We start from the raw sequence: 13,755 nt of genomic DNA, 5'->3' as shown, positions 1-13,755 counted from the left end.
TTGCACTTGTTAATACCAGAACAGAGAAAACGCGTTCTTGTAGTCCTCCAGTAAGCAGTGTCTAAGCATACTGGCACACCCTAGCTGGAGGGGGTTAATTTTAAATCCACTTGGCTAAATTGTATGCAGTGGTTAACAAAAGAAAGCAGGGAACTAGATGAGAAAAGGGCATTAGGGAAAGCTAGTAGCCAAACAGTGGCTTTGTGTAAGAGTTATTGCTTTCTTCAGTCCATTGATTGATTCCTGCAAGACAGCATGTTAATGTGATTTCCCAGGGAGGGGCAGTGTTCAGAGAGAGTAGAAAAGATGGCTGAAACTCTAAAGCAAGCACAGATAGTACGGAAAGATGGGTATGAATAACTGGGCTTTGCAAATAGTCATTGATGAGATGGGAGGACTGGAGAAATAGAATAGAAGAATGGACATTTAGAGAAACAGAATGTGATGATAAGACATCTTGAGGAACAGTTTAGAAAAGAGTTCATGTAATTTTTATAGAAAATGCCCTTAGAGGGGCTTTCAAGTGAGGAGTCTTGCAGAATGCTTAATCTATTGATGATGTTGTAGAGACTTAGCTAACCAATGATCTCCTTATCCTGTTGTGAATGATCCAAATCAGTATCAGCAGTATAACGGTCTTAAAATGGTTAACCCTTTCTCTGAGGAGAGTTCAGCTCCTGCTTTCTCTCCAGCAGCCCCCTCTGTCCAGCCCTGAGATCAATGCTATTCAGGGAAGAATAACCCCTCCTTGTCCTTATGCTTCTTTAATGAAGGAGCTGTGGGATCATGAGGACCGGTTTCTTACTGAAGATCTCTTTGGGGTGGAGGTGGGAGCTGCAGGATGGAAAACTTTCTTAGATGAGCATGAACAGAATCCTAAAGTTGAAAAATATCCATGATTCAGGAAAAAGGCAATGATTAGGTCAATCATTTACCAGCTATTCTGTTAGCCATCCGTCCTGTGGCATCCAAGACCACCGGCATTTCCCCATTTGAATTAATGACTGGGAGACAGATGCTTGTTCAGTTGCCAAGTGACATTGTACTTCCTAGTCCTGAGCAAGCCGTAGTGCAGTATGCTGTTTTTCAGATGGCAAAGAGATGTGCAGATCTTACTGAAAAATCCTATGAGTTTAAATTTATTAAAGGATCTCAGATGATTAAGATTTCAGAAAAACTGGACCCTGGGAAGCTAATTGGGAAGGTCCCTTTGTTGTCACTCGCATAATTGGCCCCACGGTTTTAGGAGTGAGCAGGGTTAACAAACCAAGGGACAAAGCTGTTAAAATTGTTAATATTGATCAGTGTAAACTTCTTAATTATCTTACTGAGATTTCTGGTAAGGATTGATACTCCACCTTTTTTTTCTCCCTGCGTCAGTTGAAGATTTTCATATTTGACTCCTGTGACCATGAACCTACCAGATGATCTGCAGATGGTGTTTCACACTATACAGTGGGACTCTGATAGTGTGACAGAGGGAGAGAAGACCAGGAAAATCCAGAATCCAAAGCATAAGAAGGAAAAGAGAAGACAAGAATCATAAGACTTAACTATTATGGGACTTATTATTTTGGGAATAATACTGTAATGACTTATTTTTTTGCTTTTTTTATTAGGTATTTTTACCACTTCAGACACAGGTTTATAGCATGATGAATTACCGCAATAATCCTGTTTATAATAATTCACCTTTGCATATTATATCAATGTAAAGTTGTACTCTGGAAAGAATACAAAAGGGGGACTTGTAAGAGAATGAGAAGTCCTAATATTCTGAACAGCCATGTTAAAACTAGCAGCCATCTTGTTCAGAAGTTTGAGCTAATTAAGTTTTGCAGCTAATGAGATCCATGCTCTGCGCTCTCCCCACAATGCAGCCATAAAATGATGTCAGTGCCATTAGCAGGTATAGTTAGTATACACAAAGGTTAATAGCAGCAGCTGCAGGTCAATGTGAGAGCAAATAAGTGGTGTCATAGGGTAGTAAATAATCTCCTTGTAATTGTGGTATGGAAATTAGGACAATACAGTTGTCAATATGTCGAGAACTATTAGGAAGCTGTCATTACCTAAGTAAGGACATGGAGATTTATGGATTTAATGGAGTTTGGTAAAAAATACTCATAAATAAGATCATGTTGCATTATCCCATTGTTGTTCTAAAATGCATGTCTTTCCCTACAGTATGATGTTATCATGTATACACCTTTATCCGCAATATGTAGTTCCTTTGTTTAAGCTATGCATAAAAAGGCTCTGATACTGTTCGGGGCCATTCTATCACCAAGGCAGTCGATCGCCCAGGCCACACCATCGCCAGATATCCTAATGCTGTGTCACTGGTCTAGACACCTGTGTTTCAAGAGTATTTTCCCTGCCTGCTTTCTGAACTGTTCTGCCGCGTACCTCTGAATAAACTTCATTCTCTGCTTTTAAAGAAGAAATCGTCTACACTGTTTTCTCGGCTCTTCCAGTTCTCAGTAATGACTTTCTTACAGCATTGTGATCCTAAACGTTATCCTCCCTCCTCCTTTTGCAGACCGCAAGAAAGGGAGTGGAGAAGTACATCAGACACATGTGAGCAGACCCAGCCCACATTTACAGCAGTTATAATGCGAGCTAGCAGTACAATAAGTTTTCATGGCAGTTGTCAGCAGCTGCTTCCCCTAGTGTGAAAGGTCAAAATATCAAAAGAAGACAGGAATGATCTTGTCTTTTACTTCTGCATTGAATTTCTTGACTTAAAGGGGTATTCCATCTCCAAGATCCTATCTCAATATGTAGTAGATTATATAATAATATTAGCAAATACCTCCAATTAGAAATGTATAGTTTTTCTGATTCGCTATGTCACTTTCCTTGTGCAGGTATTGAAGGACCTTAGGTATCCATGGTTACCACCACTGATATAGTGACAGTTATCTAGTTGCTAGTGGTCGTAACCATGGATACCTAAGGTCCTGCAATGCCTGCACATAAGGAAAAAGACATAGTGAATTAAAAAAAACTTTACTACATTTCCAATTGGAGGTATTTGCTATTATTATTACACCTACTAGATATATGGTATAGGATATTGGAGACGGGAATACCCCTACAATTAAAAAATACTTCACATTTTTTAAATTACATTTTTATTGGCTGATACATTTTTTTAAATCATTTTCAACTTATATATGTGCATTTCACAGACTAGGTTTGCCAAACACAGTATGATACCCCTACAGTGACTTCCTCCACATGCACAGTATGATGACCCTATAATAAGCCCCTGCAAAGTATTATACCAGCGCAATGACCCCAACACGATATAATGGCCCCACTCACAATTGGATTGCCCCCACACAGCCTTCCATGCAGTATGAGGGCGCTCCATACAGTTTGTTGGACCAATGATAACCCTTCACACAGTATGATGGACCCCAAATAGCCCTGCATACAGTATAATTGTTACACGCATGCCGCTAAGTTCAGATAGGGGCGAGACAGGTTACATTAATTCTTTGGAATCCTGGGGGAACCGTTACTCAGGGCGACCATAGACCATGTGCTGCAGCTTTTCTCAGGCACACAGGGGTATTGACCCTCAGGCACAGACCTGTAGGTTGTTTCACTTGCTGACCAGACACACTTGACAAGAGTCCTCATAAACAGTAGAAGGCTGAGTTCACACGATGCGTATTTAATGCGTTTCCGCGGCGTTTTTGCAGTTGCGGAAACGCATTAAAAACGCATGGTAGAAGGGCAGCAATGTTCCCCAATTGAAATCCGCATGTGCTGTGCCCATGATGCGGATTTTTCCGCAGCGTAAACGCTGCGGTCAAAAATCCGCAGCATGTCAATTAATTTTGCGGAAACGCTGCTCTTTTGCCACCACTGACTTGCATTAGACCGCATGGAATCCGCATCACTGTATATGTTGATGCGCTTTTCATGCGGTCTAATGTGCGGATGGTACCCGGGTGTGGATGAGAGGACTCTCATCCAGACCCAGGTACCATTAAAAAAAAAAAGAATAAAATAAAAAATATATATATTCTCACCTTCTGACGGCCCGCGCAGCGCTCCTGCTTGGTTCCCGGTACTTCGGGGTTGAATGAAGAAGGACCTTCGCTGACGTCAAAGTCATGTGACGGGTCACGTGACGCTGACGTCGGAAGGTCCTAAAGTCTTCACTGCTGGCAGCCGGGACCGAGCGAAGCCGGACACCGGGGGCCATCAGAGGATAAAGTATATATTTATTTTTTGACATTCACACACTATATAAATCCATGCCGGTTGCATGGATTTAAATAGTGTGAAGTTGACAAGCACTTTCCAAGTGATGCTAAAATCGTTTGGGAAGCGCTTGTCAACCCGCATGCGGAAATGAAAGTGAAGAACGCTTCATTTCCGCATGTCCCTGGCAGGAAACCGCATGTACAATCCGCATGCGTTTTTTCCTGCCAGAGAGATGCAGAAACGCTCAGGAAAAAATCCTGAGCATTTCTGCATCGTGTGCACATACCCGAACAGTAGCATTTAATAAAAATCTGCACAGCCAGTGCAAGTTAAGTCTTATGAGCACCAGGTTCCTGTGACAAACAGTACAGTTTCCTTAGCAGCATAGCAGTTCACAGTCTTCCCAGTAGTACAGGACAGCACAATTCTAATGCAAAGGCACATTAATGAAAAAAAGTTGAAGAAACCAGCTTCCAAAAGTGCAAAGATTTATTGAAGCAAATCCACGCAGTTTAAAAATTTCCAAATTACATCGGGGAATCTCACATGGAAAAAACGCAACGCGTTTCGAACACAGAGCAGTGTTCTTTGTCAAAGCTGACATGCATATGACACTCTATAGTATTATATCCAATAACAACCAATCAGATCGATATGCTTGGTCACATGAGAGTGTGAATAGGGTGCATAATTAGTGTGAGCCAATCACATAAAATGGAAAAAACAATCAAACCATTATGGAGAGAAAGAACAAAAAAAGAGATAAAATTCATTTTAACATAGAATGTTACATGAAATAAATAAAATAAATTAACAGAAACATGAAGTAGAATCAATAATGAAACATGATTTCACGGCGTGCATTGAGTCCGTCTGGGAAGCGGGATCCAAGGTTGTAAATCCAGAATGCTTCTCTGGTGAGTAAACGGTGTCTGGAATCTCCTCCTCGATGTGCAGGTTTAACCCTCTCTATACCAATGACCTGTAGAGAACTGCACGATCTCTGGTGAAATTGAATAAAATGCCTAGAGGCATGTGAAATATTACGGTTGGTACTAGAAAGAGAAGATATATCAGTTAAATGTTCTGAAATGCGAACTTTAAGATTTCTTGTTGTGCAACCAACATATATAAGATCACAAATTTTGCATAGAATTATATAAACCACATTCGTGCTGTTACAATTTATGTGTCCTTTGATTTTGAAAGTTTCTGTGTGGTTATAATTGAAAAATTCTTTAGTAGCTGATGTATATTTGCATGTCCGACATCTATTTTGGCCGCACTTATAGAAACCAGAGTAATTTAGCCAAGTATTACTTTTTAAATTATTAGAGGAGAAAAAAGACGGTGAAACGATGTTACCAATAGTGACACCTCTCCTTGCTACTACAGAGCAATTGGATTGTAAAATTTTAGATAAAGTTGCATCCTCATACAAAATGGATATGTGTTTGAAAAAAATAGATTTGATTATATTAAACTGAGGGCTATACTGCAATGACAGGACTAGTCTATTAGAATTATTGTGAACAATACGTGGTCCCAAATTTTGGTGTCTCTTGTGTTTGATTATATGTTTGGCTCTACTCAGGGTCCATTTAGGATACCCCCTTTCTGAAAGTTTGGACCATGTATGTGTAAGTTCTGTAGATAGAGTGTTTTCATCATTGCAGTTCCTTGCAACACGTGTGAATTCACCCACAGGTAATGCTTTAATAGTGTGGGGCGGATGACTACTACTTGCATGCAAAATAGTGTTTCCAGACTGTGGTTTACAGTAAGTGCTAGTCAATATGTGTCGATCTGGGATGCCCCGCAAATTCAAATCCAGAAATGAAATGGCAGAAATTTCAACCCTATGCGTAAATGTCAGATTGCAATGATTGACATCTAAATATTGCACAAAGTCGGGTATGGCAGACACATCGCCTGACCACACGAACAGTAGGTTGTCTGTGTACCTGCCATACCAGACCAGGTGTTTGGTAAAAGGATTATCAGTACTGTAAAGATAACCTTCCTCCCAATAGGCTATAACTAGATTGGCTAATGATGGAGAGTGTTTAGCACCCATTGACACGCCTCTAGGTTGTAAATAATATTGTCCATCAAAAGAAAAATAATTACATGTCATAAGAAAATTGACCACTTGTATAATAAATGTACATAGGTCTTCCGTATAATCACTATATTTTTTCAGATGATATGAGAGTGCTTCCACTGCAATTTCTCGGGGGATTGAGGTATATAATGCCGTTACGTCACAAGCAATCCATGCAAAATCTTGTCTCCAAACTATATTAGAAAGTTGTCCCAATACATCTCCAGTATCTTTGAGAAAACCAGCTGTTCGTTGTGATAATGGTTGCAAAAGCGAGTCAACCCACTCACTTAATCGTTCGGTGACCGATCCTATGCCCGAGATGATGGGCCTCATAGGGGGTGGGCTGACTCCCTTATGTACTTTGGGCAATGCATGCATAATAGGGGTGATTGGAAAATCTACCAAAAGGTAATCTCTTTGGTTTTTAGATAATACACCCAACATATAACCGTCACTTACAATTTCATAGGTTTGTTTTTTAATATCTACAATCGGATCACACCTTCATTTACGATATGTGGATGAGTCCTCCAATAAAGATGCAACCTGGGATCTATATGTGTCAGTGTCCAGCACAACTACTAAGCCCCCCTTATCAGCCATACGTATAACAATATGTGGCATATTTCTCAATTCCTGCAATGCTTGATAGTGTAAAGATGATAACTTATGGTGGGAACCATGATGCTTGACATCCTGTGCCAGCGATTTGAGCTCTCTTTCCATTGTATCCTGGAAGCGATCCATACAGTCCACCCGTGTCTGTAAGGGATAAAAAGAAGGATTTCAGGTTTTGAAAGAAGTAGACATCGAGGTTTGAATAGAAGCCGGTTCCAAAGGATTCTGAAGATCCTGCAAATGCAATAAAGACATCTGTTCCTTGAAATTCAAGTCTCTGTATTCATTGACAGTAATTTGAGGGAGTTCAGGTTGCTCATTATCCTCTGTTGTAAAGTGTTTTTTTTATAGTAAGATTCCGTATGAATCTATTCAGATCCAATAGAGTGGAGAAAAGGTTGAAATTACGGTCTGGTACAAAATTCAAGCCAAGTGAAAGAACTTCATCTTGTTTCTGAGTTAAAACTTGTTTTGACAAATTCAGAACATTGGATTTATGCGATGTTAGAAATATTTCTTTCGGCGAGTTGTCATGCCTGGGGGGTTTGCTGTGTTTGCGTCCTCCCCTCCTTTTCCGTTTTTTGTCTGTTTGTGGCTCTTGTAATATTTGGGCTTGCGATAATAAGTGAGATTCTCCCGAGTTTCTGTGTCTGTGACATTACTGTCTATTGACTCTTGGTCAGAGGAGCTAAAACTGACGTGGAAATCAGATTGCGTATTAGACTGATTATTTTTCTTTTTTAAAATGGACTTAGGTGATTGGGAGGTGCGTGCCCACCTACCCCAATCATACACCTGTTGTTGTGAATAATCCATTTGATCCCTTTGGAATTTAGACTTTTTCCGTGTCATAATAGTGGTTTCTAATCTGGAAACTGCTTGTTGTATGCGATCATTATAAGTCTGATAATCAGGGTTAATTTTGTATTGCTCCAATTTATTGTGTGTGGCTTCAATCTCTTTTTGTAATTCAGTGAGTTTTGACTCCTCATGTTTGATAATGAGCCTCATCAGATTCAAGGAGCAGTCTGAAAGGAGCTGATTCCAGTTCACAACAAATTCCTCAGAGTAAATAGTTGTGGGTATTTTTTTGATTCTTAAACCTCTAGGGATCATATTTTTGTGTATGTAATTCGACAGAGTAGTCTGATCCCACCAGACTTTGGTTTCATTTAGGATGAGTTTTTCCAATTGCTTAAATAAAGCGCTCATGTCATTCACATCTGAGGGGTTAATAGAGTCCACAGAAAAAACACTCTCCGCCTTACGTAGGCGTTCAGATTGAGAGTGTGCCATCTGATTTTTATGCACAAAAAAAATATACTTAGATTTTTTTGTGCATAAAAATCAGATGGCACACTCTCAATCTGAACGCCTACGTAAGGCGGAGAGTGTTTTTTCTGTGGATTCTATTAACCCCTCAGATGTGAATGACATGAGCGCTTATCAAACATGAGGAGTCAAAACTCACTGAATTACAAAAAGAGATTGAAGCCACACACAATAAATTGGAGCAATACAAAATTAACCCTGATTATCAGACTTATAATGATCGCATACAACAAGCAGTTTCCAGATTAGAAACCACTATTATGACACGGAAAAAGTCTAAATTCCAAAGGGATCAAATGGATTATTCACAACAACAGGTGTATGATTGGGGTAGGTGGGCACGCACCTCCCAATCACCTAAGTCCATTTTAAAAAAGAAAAATAATCAGTCTAATACGCCATCTGATCTCCACGTCAGTTTTAGTTCCTCTGACCAAGAGTCAATAGACAGTAATGTCACAGACACAGAAACTCGGGAGAATCTCACTTATTATCGCAAGCCCAAATATTACAAGAGCCACAAACAGACAAAAAACGGAAAAGGAGGGGAGGACGCAAACACAGCAAACCCCCCAGGCATGACAACTCGCCGAAAGAAATATTTCTAACATCGCATAAATCCAATGTTCTGAATTTGTCAAAACAAGTTTTAACTCAGAAACAAGATGAAGTTCTTTCACTTGGCTTGAATTTTGTACCAGATCGTAATTTCAACCTTTTCTCCACTCTATTGGATCTGAATAGATTCATACGGAATCTTACTATAAAAAAACACTTTACAACAGAGGATAATGAGCAACCTGAACTCCCTCAAATTACTGTCAATGAATACAGAGACTTGAATTTCAAGAAACAGATGTCTTTATTGCATTTGCAGGATCTTCACAATCCTTTGGAACCGGCTTCTATTCAAACCTCGATGTCTACTTCGTTCAAAACCAGAAATCCTTCTTTTTATCCCTTACAGACAAGGGTGGACTGTATGGATCGCTTCCAGGACACAATGGAAAGAGAGCTCAAATCGCTGGCACAGGATGTCAAGCATCATGGTTCCCACCATAAGTTATCATCTTTACACTATCAAGCATTGCAGGAATTGAGAAATATGCCACATATTGTTATACGTATGGCTGATAAGGGGGGCTTAGTAGTTGTGCTGGACACTGACACATATAGATCCCAGGTTGCATCTTTATTGGAGGACTCATCCACATATCGTAAATGAAGGTGTGATCCGATTGTAGATATTAAAAAACAAACCTATGAAATTGTAAGTGACGGTTATATGTTGGGTGTATTATCTAAAAACCAAAGAGATTACCTTTTGGTAGATTTTCCTATCACCCCTATTATGCATGCATTGCCCAAAGTACATAAGGGAGTCAGCCCACCCCCTATGAGGCCCATCATCTCGGGCATAGGATCGGTCACTGAACGATTAAGTGAGTGGGTTGACTCGCTTTTGCAACCATTATCACAACGAACAGCTGGTTTTCTCAAAGATACTGGAGATGTATTGGGACAACTTTCTAATATAGTTTGGAGACAAGATTTTGCATGGATTGCTTGTGACGTAATGGCATTATATACCTCAATCCCCCGAGAAATTGCAGTGGAAGCACTCTCATATCATCTGAAAAAATATAGTGATTATACGGAAGACCTATGTACATTTATTATACAAGTGGTCAATTTTCTTATGACATGTAATTATTTTTCTTTTGATGGACAATATTATTTACAATCTAGAGGCGTGTCAATGGGTGCTAAACACTCTCCATCATTAGCCAATCTAGTTATGGCCTATTGGGAGGAAGGTTATCTTTACAGTACTGATAATCCTTTTACCAAACACCTGGTCTGGTATGGCAGGTACATAGACGACCTACTGTTCGTGTGGTCAGGCGATGTGTCTGCCATACCCGACTTTGTGCAATATTTAGATGTCAATCATTGCAATCTGACATTTACGCATAAGGTTGAAATTTCTGCCATTTCATTTCTGGATTTGAATTTGCGGGGCATCCCAGATCGACACATATTGACTAGTACTTACTGTAAACCACAGTCTGGAAACACTATTTTGCATGCAAGTAGTAGTCATCCGCCCCACACTATCAAAGCATTACCTGTTGGTGAATTTAAACGTGTTGCAAGGAACTGCAATGATGAAAACACTTTATCTACAGAACTTACACATACATGGTCCAAACTTTCAGAAAGGGGGTATCCTAAATGGACCCTGAGTAGAGCTAAACATATAATCAAACACAAGAGACACCAAAATTTGGGACCACGCATTGTTCACAATAATTCTAATAGACTAGTCTTGTCATTGCAGTATAGCCCTCAGTTTAATATAATCAAATCTATTTTTTTCAAACACATATCCATTTTGTATGAGGATGCAACTTTATCTAAAATTTTACAATCCAATTGCTCTGTAGTAGCAAGGAGAGGTGTCACTATTGGTAACATCGTTTCACCGTCTTTTTTCTCCTCTAATAATTTAAAAAGTAATACTTGGCTAAATTACTCTGGTTTCTATAAGTGCGGCCAAAATAGATGTCGGACATGCAAATATACATCAGCTACTAAAGAATTTTTCAATTATAACCACACAGAAACTTTTAGAATCAAAGGACACATAAATTGTAACAGCACGAATGTGGTTTATATAATTCTATGCAAAATTTGTGATCTTATATATGTTGGTTGCACAACAAGAAATCTTAAAGTTCGCATTTCAGAACATTTAACTGATATATCTTCTCTTTCTAGTACCAACCGTAATATTTCACATGCCTCTAGGCATTTTATTCAATTTCACCAGAGATCGTGCAGTTCTCTACAGGTCATTGGTATAGAGAGGGTTAAACCTGCACATCGAGGAGGAGATTCCAGACACCGTTTACTCACCAGAGAAGCATTCTGGATTTACAACCTTGGATCCCGCTTCCCAGACGGACTCAATGCACGCCGTGAAAACATGTTTCATTATTGATTCTACTTCATGTTTCTGTCAGTTTATTTTATTTATTTCATGTAACATTCTATGTTAAAATTAATTTTATCTCTTTTTTTGTTCTTTCTTTCCATAATGGTTTTATTGTTTTTTCCATTTTATGTGATTGGCTCACACTAATTATGCACCCTATTCACACTCTCATGTGACCAAGCATATCGATCTGATTGGTTGTTATTGGATATAATACTATAGAGTGTCATATGCATGTCAGCTTTGACAAAGAACACTGCTCTGTGTTTGAAACGCGTTGCGTTTTTTCCATGTGAGATTCCCCGATGTAATTTGGAAATTTTTAAACTGCGTGGATTAGCTTCAATAAATATTTGCACTTTTGGAAGCTGGTTTCTTCAACTTTTTTTCATGCAAACACGTGAGGCCACACGTACCCGTGCTTCCTTCCAAAGCCTACAGCAATCAGGTGAGCTGAATCTACTTTCCTCTTTTTTCACATTAATGAACACAGCATTCTTTACAGCACAGTGAGATGGAGGAGGGGGGGCTTTGCTGAGGGAGATGATCCCTGTGACACCATTTCTTATAGTCCTTATCTTTCTGCTTGACAATACTCTACACTGCTAGTTCAGGAACTCTACCTGACCTGTGCCTAGCTTCACTCCTGACTTGAATCCTTTTCACTTGCTTCTGTCAGATGCAGAACACACACACCACCTTTCTCTTCGGCTTCAGCCAGACAGTAAACAACTTTCCCACAATCCCCCTGGAGCTCTGCTAAAACCCTTCCTGTCTCCTGTGACTGTGTTAACCCCTCTAGTTGCTGGATGCTTCTGGAGCACAACACTTCCTGTCTCATGTGCTTGTGTTACTTCTAATAGTTGCTGAATGCTTTTAAAGCAACAGAACTACTTGTGACTGTCACACTCTTCCCTCCTTTTTGAATGTTGTCCTCGACATTCGTCTTAATTGGTCAATCTGACTAATTCTGAGACAGTGTTGAAAGTTGGATAGCTTAATATACAAAATGGCATTGACAAATTGGTATAACATTCATAAGCATTGATAAGAATAACCTATTCTTACGACCTTGTTCTTGTAGGACACCTATAAGAAATAAACAATTAGCACAATTAAAACAATCAGCATGTCTTCAGCTGGAGCTTTTCGTAAGTCTTCAACCAGCTCTCTCTATCTATGCTTTAATAGTTCTTTGTTTCTACAAAGTCTTTTAAGAAAAATCAAAGCATGAAAACAAGTCTTTCCAGTAGGCAACATTTTTCATACTGCTCCTCGGTAGTGAATACCACTCAGTTGGGCTAACCTGGTCCGCAGGCAGATATCTTTTTTCCGTCGACAGTCCTTGGCCCTTGACTTGGTTCACGAAGTGTCTCATACGTCAGCATCACGGGCCTCCTCACTTCTTGAGTCGACATCCTCTGGGTGGGTTATTCCTCAGAGACCATGGGTTCTTTTGTCACAGTTTCTTCCGCCGCATTCATTTCCAGTGGTTCCTCAGATGCTCTTGGAGCTGCCTCTGTAAATCCCTGTACTTCTCCTGAGTCGCTTGTTTCCATACGGGCTGGTAATTCCGCTTCTCCTGAGTGTCCGTCGGTCTCTTCAGGGGCCGGTGTTCGATCATCAGATCTGAATTGGACTTCATCTGTACTCCTTGGTACGAACTCTGGAGCCTCAGGAGTTAGTTCACTATATTGAGGATGGTACATCCCTCTCCTTGGTCTGAGAAATACAAAGGTGTGTTCTTCTCCATCGGAACTTTCAAGGTCACTATCCACCTCCGACGCTTCAGTCTATGGTGGTCCATTAGTCGATCTAGGACGATGTCGGTCTACTTCTGGGAAGTCTTGTTGTGGTGGGAGATAATCTCAGGGTAGTAGTAAATTCCGATGGACTATTCTGGTTTTCTTGTCTCCCGTTGGCAATCGGATTTCCGCCTTACGACCACATACACCTTGTCTTCCCAGTACGAACAAAGTTTTCCTGGACCACCTTTCTCACGTACGTTCTTGACTAGCACCCAGCTTCCCGGTGCCAATTTTGCTCCATAACATTTTCGATCATAGTACTCCTTACTCTTGCTCTGTCCTTGCGTTGCGTAACCACTTTGAACGCTATGTTGTATACCTCTGCCATCCATTCCTTCCATTTCCGAACGTACTCCGGATACATTCTGTAAGTCTCTGACACCGGAGTATCGAACATGATGTCGATTGGCAGTCTTGGCGATCGTCCATACAATAGGAAAAAGGGTGAGTAACCCGTTGCACAGTTATAGGCATGTACCACTTTTGACAGAGAACTCTTCCAGTCTTTCTTCTCATCAGCTGTTAAAGTGCGCAACATCGACAATAATGTCTAATTAAAACGTTCTACTTGTCCATTACCCTCTAGCTGATAGGGCATTGTGTGGGATCTCTGAAGTCTACAGTACTTTCCTAGCTTGGTAAAGAGCTGGTTCTCAAATTCTCTTCCT

The 13,755-nt window shown here is 40.1% G+C and overlaps 1 protein-coding gene across 1 annotated transcript in view; it reads right to left on the bottom strand.

The window, feature by feature from the left end:
• The window catches only part of LOC141271850 (gastrula zinc finger protein XlCGF66.1-like), a 341,588-nt gene that overhangs the window by 248,611 nt on the left and 79,222 nt on the right, over positions 1–13,755 (bottom strand). The gene's annotated exons all lie outside the window — the stretch shown is intronic.

The sequence above is a fragment of the Phyllobates terribilis genome, unplaced genomic scaffold (genome assembly GCF_046119375.1).
Source record: "Phyllobates terribilis strain yellow unplaced genomic scaffold, ASM4611937v1 Scaffold_5__5_contigs__length_657084704, whole genome shotgun sequence".
NCBI classification, from domain to species: domain Eukaryota; kingdom Metazoa; phylum Chordata; class Amphibia; order Anura; family Dendrobatidae; genus Phyllobates; species Phyllobates terribilis.
Note: the sequence above shows the minus strand (reverse complement) of the source record. Positions and strands in the feature narration are given on the sequence as shown.